Below are 13,285 nucleotides of genomic sequence, written 5' to 3'. Positions count from 1 at the left end.
TTGCACTGTTGGTGGGAATGTAAATTGATACAGCCACTATGGAGAACAATATGGAGGTTTCCTAAAAAGCTAAAAATAAAATTACCATATGATCCAGCAATCCCACTACTGGGCATATACCCAGAGAAAACCATAATTAAAAAAGACACATGCACCCCAATGTTCATTGCAGCACTATTTACAATAGTCAGGTCATGGAAGCAACCTAAATACCCATCAACAGATGAATGGATAAAGAAGAAGTGGTATATATATACAATGGAATATTACTCAGCCATATAAAGGAATGAAACTGAGTCATTTGTTGAGACATGGATGGATCTAGAGACTGTCATACAGAGTGAAGTAAGTCAGAAAGAGAAAAACAAATATTGTATATTAACACATGTATATGGAACCTAGAAAAATGGTACAGATGAACCGGTTTGCAGGACAGAAGTTGGGAGCACAGATGTAGAGAACAAACGTATGGACACAAAGGGGGGAAAACCGCGGTGGGGTGGGGATGGTGGTTTGCTGAATTGGGTGATTGGGATTGACATGTATACACTGATGTGTATAAAATTGATGACTAATAAGAACCTGTAGTATAAACAAATAAACAAAACAACTAATACTAAACTTTCTTTGGGTTATTTGTATGGAAATATGTTAATATAAATATTTCAGACATTACATGAAGTTTCTAAAAATCTTAAAAAAAACCCTGTATTGTAGTGATGCTTGCACAACTTTGTAAATTTACTAAAAAGCATTGAATTGTATGCTTAAACTAGATGAATTTTATGATATGTAAAGTATACTTCAATAAAGCTGCTTTTGAAAATGCCAAAAAAAAAAAAAAAAAAGCAACAGGGCTGGTACTGAATTTCTTAGAGGAAAAGACACCTATTGAGAAGATCAAGTGATATGATGCCTAAAGGATTATTAAATAACAGTAACTTATAATAATAATTAAAAAAACACTGGAGAGCTATGGGCACAAATAAATCCAAAGGAATCAAATTCCAGAGAGGGTGAATCCTTCCCAGGAGAGAAGAGATGGGGGCCTCTAGGGACATTTGTAAGTGTGGGAGGGACATGCATAGAGTGGCTCTGGGGCAAGTAAAAGCTAGGAGATTTTCTAACAGACATATAGGCTGCCATGATAGGCTGCAATTTGCAGGAACCCCAGATTCAGGACTAATTCTCTCCATTTGTCAATTCTACTGCGTGGGATCTTGCTGAATGTGTGACAGTGCCAGAGGCTGAGGGCTGGGGTGGAAAGGCAGAGAGAGAATTCTATAATCTCAGCCCAGAGAAAATCAAGGCTTCTGGTCTGGAGCCCTATACCATCTCCACTGGGAAAGACTGTTGTGTTGAGGGTGGAACTCCCCTCCCCCATTCCCTGTCCTTCTCTGTAAATTTAGCACAGAAATTTTTTTTAGATGTTGTACCCTATCGTTTCAAACCCCAAACCCAAGCAAGTCTCCTATACTTTATGTGGCCATGATTAGAGCTTTAGAGCTTTACAAGAATATTTCTGTTTTTTGCTGCTGTTAAGATTTTGAATAAGGGTTATTTTTTTTTGCATCATAATCTAACCTATCCTGATTGACACACTTTTTAAACTTACCATCAACTAGTATTTTTTACTAAATATTTTTAATCTTTTTTTTTTTTTACTATCAACTGAATTTAAACTACCCCTTTCACCTGATCATTATTTACCTCTACTTAGATACAAACATGGTCATAAGAATAAGACTCTCCTTATAACTGGCAAGAGTGATAACCTGTGTCTAGACAGGTTTCTCATCAAATAACATCACATAGCACATTCAGCTCATCTTAGGGCTCACGATAGCCTTTTAGAACTCAAAGGCAGTTACAGCTTTATGTGCTTGTTTGCGATGTCTTTTGCAGCCTCCATATAATACACTCTTAAGAGTCATGTGAATTTAATTCCCTGAATTCTAATCCTTTTCCATCCAGGTCTTAAGACATTAGGAGAGCAGTCCATCAGTACATTCAGATTTACTTGTGCAATTAATTTTAAATTATGTAATATGAGAGGGTGTAGGAGGAGGTTATGCATTACCCCATACACAATGGAATATTATTCAGCTTTAAAAACAGAAGGAAATTTTGCTCTTTGTGACAATATGGATGAACCTGGAGGACATGATGCCAAGTGAAATAAGTCAGACACAGAAAGACAAATACTGCATGATCTCACTTTTATGTGAAATCTAAAAAAGTCTAACTCATAAAAGAAGAGGGTGGAATGGTGGTTGCCAGGGAGTAAAGGCAAGGGTGAGAGTGACCATGCATATAAGCACGAAATCCTAGAGACTGGCCAAGCAACAAGACACAAGAAGTTTGGAACCCTGACCAGCTGGAGAGGAGCCACCATACCAGCTCCAACTTCTGTGCAACAAAAAATAAATTTCTATCTAGTGTAACCATTATTACTTTGGGTCTCCATTATAAGCATCTGATTCTATCCTAACTTAGTTGTTTTGAAAGTGAAGTTTAAGTTTTCCTGGGGGATAACTATCCTCCATGAGATATAAAGACTTATAGTTTTAAGGGAATCGATTTCCAGATGCTCAGAATGTTCAAACAACAACAACAACCAATAATAATAATATTTAGCAATTACCTATGTTCCAATACTTTACTTATACTAAGTTATTTAACATAACTTGTTATGAACTCTTTCCTAAAATTAATCTGTCTTAGAACAAGCCTGTGGCTAAAGCTGGTTTCTTTCTCACTCCCCTCTCATGAATGCATTTCTCCTGCTTTAAGGAAAAGGCGCAACTCTCCCCTATTCCAAATCTTATAATGAGACTTTGCCTTTGAGCAGTGTTTCTCAACCTTTTTTTCATCATGGCCTCCTAAGGAGGCTTTTAGCTATTTTTTTCCTAATCATACCCCCATAAAAATTTAATACCCTATGTATACTCTGTATACTTGTTCATGTACTGTATGCATATCTATTCTTTATACACAAAAAGAGTAAGATTTTTTTTTCATTCTTCAAGGACCAATTTTTGGCCCTGTCAAGAAAACATGCCCTAGAAAGTACAAAGCTATAGGGCACCAAGATACTATTTGAAATGCTGGTGCTTGTGGGAAAAATTAAATGATTTTATGATTGCACAATAAAACTTTTGCAATGCATATGGTTTCTGATTCTTTGCTTTAAGAAAATTCAAGGATATAATCAAGTTGTCAGTTGATAAATGATTTAAATTAGCTCAGAAAGATTCAAAGAACTGAATTGCTTTGCTATAACAAGCCCCTTCTATTTCCATACAATTATTTACATGAAAAAGATTTCTCCGGACTTTCATATATAAAAATGGAAAATATTAATATAAATGATTCTGAACTCTGGCTCATTCTAATATTAAGTGTTATTTATCCATAGAATAACTAGAATAGTCCTATTCATTTAGAGATGCCCTTCCAATAACACTCACTCTCTGTGTGCAATGATTTGTAATATATTTTTGTTGATTTTACTGAAAATATAGTGATAATTAGATTCAGAAGACATTTTTCAACTCAGATCCTTTTGGTCATTGGAAATTAAAAAAAAATTAAATATCAGATTATATATATGTGATTATATATACATAAAATGCATAAATATAAAAATATATAAACATAAATGTATATTATAGTAGAGAAAATATGTATGATAGAATGATCAATAAAAGACTAAAAGAAAAAATATATATTGTATTAGGATGAAATTATATGGGGGAAGTCAGATGGTAATATGAGTTCAAGAGGAAAACAAATTGCTATAAAATTTCGGACTATTAAAGAAGGACTTGGACTTCCCTGGTATTCCAGTGGTTAAGACTCCGAGCTCCCAATGCATGGGGCCCAGGTTTGATCCATGGTCAGGGAACTAGATCCCACATGCATGCTGCAACTAAGACCCAGTGCAGCTAAATAAATAAATAAAATGAATAAATAAATAAAGGACTCGTTCAGGTTTATTTTATTTAATTAATTAATTGATTGATTTTGGCCGTGCTGCTCAGCTTGCGGGATCTTAGTTCCCCGACCAGGGATCCAACCCAGCCCCCCACAGTGAAAGCACCGGGTCCTAACCACTGGACTGCCAGGGAATTCCCTGTTCAAGTATACTTTAAACAGATCAATGAATGATGGCAGGCACCAACTCATAACTTTTTTAAAAATTTATTTATTTATTTATTTATTTTTGGCTGTGTTGGGTCTTCGGTTCTGTGCGAGGGCTTTCTCTAGTTGCGGCGAGCGGGGGCCCCTCTTCATCGCGGTGCGCGGGCCTCTCACTGTCGCGGCCTCTCTTGTTGCGGAGCACAGGCTCCACACGCGCAGGCTCAGTAATTGTGGCTCACGGGCCCAGTTGCTCTGCGGCATGTGGGATCTTCCCAGACCAGGGCGCGAACCCGCGTCTCCTGCATTGGCAGGCAGATTCTCAACCACTGTGCCACCAGGGAAGCCCCCAACTCAGAGCTTTTAGATTCCATTTAGTATGTTTAAAAGAATCATGTGACAGTTCAATTTTAAAATGTCCAAATATACAATATGCCAGAAAGTAATCTTTTGCAGCAATTTAAACGTATGATGAAAAATTTAGATATCAACGTAGAAATGAGTGAGAATTTTTTAACCATTGCTTTGAGGGATGTCAAGGGAAAAAAGGTTGAGGATTACTGTCCTATTACTTGAGGTTCCAGTCTGACTGAAGTTGCTTTCATCCCACTTTCAGTTGCTAGTTCTGGAAACTGAGAGTGGGGCTGAGCTTACACGTGAGGCATGAAATCACCCTAATGGTGTGGGGTGAGAGGGACAGAGTTTGGGAAATCAGGTCACTGCCCGCTGTTCGGCAGAGTGGCTACATCTTCCCCCTTGCTTACTGCCTGGGGTCTAGTGGTGAATAGCAGCCCAAAGGTGGAGCAACAGAGCTCAAACTTTATACTCTGCAGCCGTCTTCTCCATGTAGGGCCTCCACACACCCCCTTCCCCAGGAGGCTGCCCATCACTAGGTTCCATGGGACTTTCTTCCCCCACTCCAGCCATTTTCAGCTCTTGCTACACTGACCTCTTTTCTCAAAAATGGGCTCCACCTCCCTGGAATCACCTGGAATGCCTGTTAAAGTGCCTTTTTTTTTTTTTGGTCTTTTGACAAATCTATTGCATTGACATCTCTGAGGCTGTCACCCAGGATTCTGCATTATTAACTTTTCAGTGTAGGAATTAATTCTTTATGCCTCAGTTCCTTTGTCCAACAAAGGACGGTAAGTTCTTTGCTTGTCACAGGAATTTGAATTTGAGAGTTTGGATTAAAAACCGTAGGAAATGGAGATGTGAATCCAAATGGATTTCAGCCTGTTTTATTTCTGGATGACTGGCAGATGTTGGATATTTCTTGGCTTTGACCAGGAAGAGCAGAAAGAAAGGAATAATGTTCAGAGCAAGATAAAAAGCATTTCAAAAAAAAAAGGAACAGGAAAAGCACAAAGCGAGCTCTCTTCTAATCTGATTCTTAAGACGGTGACATTGGACAAATGTCCACAAACATCTGATACTGACAAAAGAGGAGATGGTTTCCAGCACTGTATCTAACTCAGAGTTGGATGCCATCTTAGCCCTTGGGTTGAATCAGAGCTTGAACTAGACCAACGCAATCATAATCAGAGGCCAGAAATGGGTGCTCTGCTTAGGGGAAGCTTAGGAAGGAACTGGAAGTGCAGTGGGGTCTGTATTTAGCAGAGTCAAGACCAACTGATTCTGTGAGGAAGCCTGAAGAAAAGGTCCCATGAAGATGGGAGCCAGGCAGATGGATCCCTTTGATAACATAGAAAGGGGTTTACCTAAAGAGGTGGGTAGAATAGAATGGGGACAGACTTAGAATCTCTCTCTAATTTTCCACTTTTAAAAACAGCAACTGTCTCCAAGTTAGAATGTTCAAATTGTCTTGATCAGCTACTTAGGCCAGGTTTGAATTTCAGGTCACAACCCTTGATTTTTCCTGCGTTCACTACATGGTGCCTTGTGGCATTGTCTATCAGAGTGATGTTTTCAATTACTTAAAGTAATTCAGGCAAGGCAAAAAAGTTGCTGTATGCCAGTCCCAGCAAACTTGGCTTTTGTCATTTAGCAAGACTCACCTTTTTGTGCTATGGAGAAGAGAAAAAGAACCCCAGTAAAAGCCCTACAAGATGGGATAAAAAATGGGGGGAATTTAAAAAAACTTTCCATTCTGTATTTCTAGCTTTGGGGAGTGTGGTATTCTCGGAAACAAATGTCTGTCTAGACTAGAGAGGAGCTTTGAAATTTTGGGGAGAATTATCATTGCTTCTTTGATTTCACAACACTCCCTTCTCTACTACCACCTTGTTTTCATAACAATTTAGTGAATTAAAATTAAAATAATTGCTTGTTTTGAGAAATTAGGGAAGAATTTTCTGATGCTTCTGGGGGTGAAATGGAAACCCTTATGGTTGACAGAACCAGGATTGAGGATTGCTACTCTTAGACTGGGAATATCAGAGCATGATCTAAGGAGATTTTAAGCCTTCAGCTTCGGACCTTTGTAAGGTTACCTTTTGGTTTCTAGCACAAATGAACAATTTGTTTCTAGTCATTTAACTTGTACCTCGCTTGCATAGACCATGTTCTTTCCATTTATTATGTTTACTTAAACATTGTTTCAACCCACAAAAGCAAACTGGTACCTAAAGATATCTGTTACGCTGTTTTATTTTTCTTGTTTTCTATTCAAATCATTCCCTTACTTAATTTAAGAAAAAAGCATCATGGTTTTCTGACACATTTGCTTGTCCTTGCCAGTCTGAATCATTTATGCACTGTTCAATCATTTACTGATTCATTTACCCAGTTGACAAATATGTCCTGAGCACCGATCATGTTCTCAGAAGTGGGCTGGGCATTGGGATATAGGAAGATGGGTTTCCTGCTGTCTGGAAGCTCCCTATTGGAATTCTCAACATATTCCTCTCGGGATCGCTATGCAGGCCTCCTGAAAGACAAAGCTCTTTTGATTTTTGTGTCATCACTGCTTGGCAGGGGTATTTCTTGGCATGGACTTTTTTTCTGGCTATTTTTCCAAAAGGACCAGAGGCAATGCGTGTCATCATCTCACTTCCTCCGCAAGGGATGAGGCCTGAGGGATCTTCACAACCTCTTTTTTACCTGACTCACAGGGAGGTCACACAGAAGAGTCCTCCCAGAATGCTTGGAAGCTGATGAGCCACCTTAAACAAATGAAAGAAATCATCCTTTCATACCCGGAATGCATGGAGATGTTTGAGTTGGGGCCTTGACTACAGCCAAGTGAATAAGTATGTCCCTGGGTATTTAGTTACAAGCCTGGGAATTATTGAACAAGTTTCTCACCGTGAGAGGAGCTGTAAATCAAATAACATAAGGCCTTCATTACATAAGGGAGATAACTCTACATTACCAAATGCATCTGAAAGCATCCAGACTCAACTTGCAATGCAAGGAACTCTAGGTAGTCAGCCTGTTGCCGCATGTATGCGGGTCCACTCATGTAAGTATCTCTGCTCTGCCAGCTGTGAGGGAAGGGACTCACTTGGCTGACTGGATGATTTTTTTTTTTTCTTTTTCTTTTTTCAGGTGTGTAGAGTTGAATCAATTTTAATTTTCTGCCCATTGCCCGCTATTATTATTGTCAGTACCTGGCTCCTCCCTTGGTTTGGTGTTTGTTTTTCCCTTATATTTTCACTCCCCACTCACATTCTTCTTCCTCCATATGTATTTGCTTTTACAAATTGTATGTTGTTTGGTCTGTATGTATTTTTTTCATCTTTTCATTAAAACCGTATTCAAACACAGTGGAAAGTTGAATGAAGAGTACAGGGTACACTCCTATACCAACGACCTTGAATCAAACATTTCCTAACACTTTGTCATACTTGCTTAACTCATATAGGTGTTTGAAAGTAAGCTGTAGACCTTATGATAAATCTCCCCTAAACACTTAAGCATGCTTTTCCTAAAAATAAAGACATTGTCCTACACAAAACCAATATCATGACGCTTAATCCTGGAAGGAGAGAAGGAAGATAGATAGAGATAGAGACAGAGACAGAGACAGAGACGGAGATGGAGGTGGAGATGGAGATGGAGTTGGAGATGAAGTTGGAGATGGAGATGGAGATGGGGTTGGAGATGGAGATGGAGATGGAGATAGAGATGAAGAAGGAGATGGGGGTGGAGATGGAGATGGAGATGGAGATGGAGTTGGAGATGAAGTTGGAGATGGAGATGAAGATGGAGATGTGGTTGGAGATGGAGATGGAGATGGAGTTGGAGATGAAGTTGGAGATGGAGTCGGAGATGGAGATGGAGAGGGAGAGGAGAAGGAGAATTAGAAGAAATTCAGCCATTTTTCTCTCCAGTTTCTTGGCTGCAGGTTGCTTTTTTTTGTTGTTTCCAAGAATGGGTGCTCTGCCTCCCATTCTTGGAAACAATATAGACACCTCAGAGTAAAGTTACTATCCAAAAACAAAAACAAAAACAAACAAACAAACAAAAAATCAATAAAGGGCCTGAGCTTCATAGCTCTAAAAAGTCACTTTTTTGGAAAATTAACACTTGCGATTTTCTTTAAATGCAGCCCAACCATTCCATCACTTGGCTATTCAATCCTAGCAGTAATAGCAAGGTTTGGGTTGAACTTGCTGTTGAACTGCAAAGAATTTCTCAAGGCAGTCATTTTCATGGTGTGTGGAGCAGTGTATGATCTCTAACTCTGGAAGTCCAGGCACAGAGTTACTGAGAGGTTTCATGTGTATCTAAAAGAATGTCTTTCCAAGAATTTATTACTCTAGTTTTGGCATGTGCTCTCAGGATCTTCAAGTTGGTGGTCAGATTGGAAACTTCAAATTTTTCTTTCAAAACTCTGCCTGGGCTTGTGTACTTTTCTATATGTGTGTTATATTTCAATGAAAATTTTATTTTAAAAAAAGAAAAATAATAACTCTGCTAAAGTCTCACTTTCTGTAACATACCCATCACCCTTGACCTTTAGCATTTCCCCAGACACTTAGCACTTCAGAAGTCTTTGTTTTGGTCTCTGGAATTGGCAAACTGTAGTGTAGTGACAAGAGTTCTCAATTCACAGTATCCCTGATTCTAGAACTGGTTCTTGGGTTTTCATGTAAGAGTTGCATGTTATTGGGTAAGACCCTTAACCTTTTTATGGCTCAAATTTCTCAGCTGTTAAGACAGGCATAATAACGTGTTGTCAAGATGCATGTGGAGTCGTGAAAGTCAAACAAGATAATGGATACAAAAATGCTTCATTAACTATAGAAAACGTGAAATTTTTACAATTAGGGGTTTTATGTGTCTCTGTTATTTTTCTGGACTGTTACGTGATGATCTGGTTTCCCAGGTTCCTCCCTCAGCTTCCTGTGGTCCATTTTCCACGCAGCAGTCAGAGGGATGCTGTGAAAACATCATGTATATCATGTTTCTCCTCGGTGCCCATGGTCGGTCCCATTTCTCTCTCTGCTTCTTGACTACCCCCTGTCTCTCTGACTTCAATTCCTACTATTTTCTTCTTGCTCATTCTCTTCCAGACACACTAGATTTCCTGCGAGTCTTCAAACCTCCCGTTTCAATCCTGCCTCCGAGCCTTTGCAGTTTACTCTGATGGGAATGTATCCACATGGCTCACTTTTTCACTTCCTTCAAGTCTTTGCATTTCATTGAGGTCTTTTTGACCATTCTGTCATAGTTGCAACCCTGGCACTGCCTAACACTTCTTCCTGCTTTATATTTTTACACAGCATTTATAACTTCCTAATATACTATGTGGGTGACATTTATTTTGGTTAATATTTGTCTTTCTCCACCAGATTATAAGCTCCATCAGAGCAAGAATTTTTGTCTGTTTTATTAACTAATGGATCCCCAGCACCTAGAAGATAGCTTGACATGTAGCAGGCCCTCAGTGAATATGTTGAGTATTATGTTGAATAGTATCTTGAAATATTATTCAACCAATAAATATTTGTTGAATAAATGAATGAGACTGTTTCAATCTCACAGTCAGAAAAAGGATGGGAACTTACATTTCTGGACCCTTTTCCATATACACCTCATAAAAATGAGCCCTGTTGGAAAGTCTATGTGGATTCCTTACCTTACCCCAGGATCCTGACCACCTGGAAGATATTTGTATAATCTCTTTGTATGTTTTAATAATCCAGGAATGCTGTTTCTATTTCAAAAACCTGCTGAGAAGCAGTAAATGGAGGAGAGATGTTCTTTGGAGAAATACAGAGAATCAGGATCATACCAGGCAAATTTGACGCATGCTCTGGTCTACTGGATGATATTGTTTCCCCACCCATCTTTCTAGTATTTTCTTCAGCAGGATGTAATTTGGTCTTGCAGCTTCTCAAAAGGCAGAATGATGAACCTCCACAGCATTTCCCAAACTGTGCGCTGGGAACACTAGTTCCAGGAAATGCTAATCTGTGCTCAAAAAAGAGTAAGGTTTCTGTGGTTCTGATTACATATTAGCATGTTAAAGGCTCTGAGGAGTCACACAGCTTAAAAATAAGTAAAGAATACGTGGCCTATTCAATAGCAACTTATTGGAATAGGGAAAGTGCGGGCAATAGTGAATTCTACTCTAGTATATTAAAATGACACACCAATATTAAAAGACACTACCTATTTTGAGGCCATGATCTTCAGCTTTCAAACTTTCACTTCCCACAGAGCTCATGGCTATATATGTTTTGTTTTGCCATTGAGTTCTGCTCAGTACTCTGTAAGCTTACCTAAGGAAGGAAATGCACTTACGGGGTATCCATTATATCAATGACATTCTCCATGGCACTGCAGTTCTTTTTGGACTTTTAAATTTTAAATTAATGAAGTACTTATTAAGCACACTCCCTACTTAATGCAAGAATTCCATTAGACACAGTAAAGATACCACGGGGAACAAGATAGGACAAGATCATGGAGCTTACATTCTAGGATAGCCAGGCAAGAACAAGTAAATCTACCAAATAATACATGTGGAGACAAGGGTGCTAAAGGAAGAAGGGAGGAGCTAGGACAGAGAATAAGGTGTATGTGAGGGTGTTTCCTACTTGAGGTGACCAGGAGGGAAGGATGCTCTGAGGTAGGGACATTTAAAATGAGACATGAGGATGATAAGGAGCCGGCTGTGCAAAAGGGGGAAGAAGAATGCTGGTTTTAGGCAGAAGAAAGGTGTAATCATGGCTCAGTTGCAGGAAGCAACTTGCTAAAGAATTGAAAAACGATCCCATGGTTGACCCATGGTGCTCATGAGGGTCATGAGATGAGGGGAAGGGTGGCAGTCTGTGTCTACACAGCAATTATTCAGGGCTCTTGTGGCCACGGTATGGCCTTTCATTGAGAGGATGATAGGATTGAAGTTACGTTTTAAAGAACCTCCCTCAAAGCAGAATATACCCCAATGCAATAAAAATTTTAAGTGAACAATGGGCATTTAAAGATACTTTTAAATATCTGAAAACTACAGATTACACATTTATTTGTCACTCTTTTCCAAACATACAATATCCTCTCATTCTATGTGAACCACTGGGTCTTGGTGAAATGTTGTTATTCTACTCTGTGTTTTATATGTAAGTCTCCACATCTAGGCTCTCTATATATCTGCACTTCAGAGAACACTTATAGCCTGGAGCACATGTGAGGGTTTTTAGGGCAGAGTCAACCTTCTATAGTCCTGGAGCTTGTTTTGGGGGCCTCCCATCTTCCCACACCGAAAGCATGAATTCAAGAGATATATTGTTTTCCAGTAGCGCTGAACATGCATTTTCTTGCTCTTCTCCAGGCTTCAGTGAGTGGTTCTGGAGGTACTCATAAATTAGCATGATATTTGCAGCACTGGTAAATAGCAATTGAGAAAACTTTCCAACATCAAACAATTCATGCTATATTTATGTCAGTATAGACATGGCATACATGAAGTATTATAGAGAATTTTTTGTTAGCCAGATGAGTACTGAACTCCAGAATAGCAAAGGCTTGATTTTATAAAAATATTTAGTAAGATTTATTTAAGATCTAAAAAATTAATTTCAGCTTTATTTAAAAAATAGTTTTAATTATATTTTATTTTTTTGAATTTTATTTTATTTATTTTTTTATACAGCATGTTCTTATTAGTCATTCATTTTATACACAACAGTGTACACATGTCAGTCCCAATCGCCCAATTCATCATACCATCCCCCCGACACTTTCCCCCCTTGGTGTCCATACGTTTGTTCTCTGCATATGTGTGTCAATTTCTGCACTGCAAACCGGTTCATCTGTACCATTTTTCTAGATTCCACATATATGTGTTAATATACGATATTCGTTTTTCTCTTTCTGACATACTTCACTCTGTATGACTGTCTCTAGATCCATCCATGTCTCAACAAATGACCCAATTTCGTTCCTTTTTATGGCTGAGTAATATTCCATTGTATATATGTACCACTTCTTCTTTCTCCATACTGTTCTCCATAGTGGCTGTATCAATTTACATTCCCACCAACAGTGCAAGAGGGTTCCCTTTTCTCCACACCCTCTCCAGCATTTGTTGTTTGTAGATTTTCTGATGATGCCCATTCTACCTGGTATGAGGTGATACCTCATTGTAGTTTTGATTTGCATTTCTCTAATAATTAATGATGTTGAGCAGCTTTTCATGTGCTTCTTGGCCATCTGTATGTCTTCTTTGGAGAAATGTCCATTTAGGTCTTCTGCCCATTTTTGGATTGGGTTGCTTGTTTTTTTAATATTGAGCTGCATATATATTTAGGAGATTAATCCTTTGTCCGTTGATTCGTTTGTGAATATTTTCTCCTATTCTGAGGGTTGTTTTTTTAATCTCGTTTATCGTTTCCTTTTCTGTGCAAAAGCTTTTAAGTTTCATTAGGTCCCATTTGTTTATTTTTGTTTTTATTTCCATTGCTGTAAGAGGTGAATCAAAAAAGATCTTGCTGTGATTTATGTCAAAGAGTGTTCTTCCTATGTTTTCCTCTAACAGTTTCATAGTGTCCGGTCTTACATTTAGGTCTCGAATCCATTTTGAGTTTATTTTTGTGTATGGTGTTAGGGAGTGTTCTAATTTCATTCTTTTACATGTAGCTGTCCAGTTTTCCCAGCACCACTTATTGAAGAGACTGTCTTTTCTCCATTGTATATCCTTGCCTCCTTTGTCAGAGATTAGTTGACCATAGGT

The sequence above is a fragment of the Physeter macrocephalus genome, chromosome 8 (genome assembly GCF_002837175.3).
Source record: "Physeter macrocephalus isolate SW-GA chromosome 8, ASM283717v5, whole genome shotgun sequence".
Taxonomy (NCBI): domain Eukaryota; kingdom Metazoa; phylum Chordata; class Mammalia; order Artiodactyla; family Physeteridae; genus Physeter; species Physeter macrocephalus.
This window is presented reverse-complemented; position numbering follows the sequence as displayed.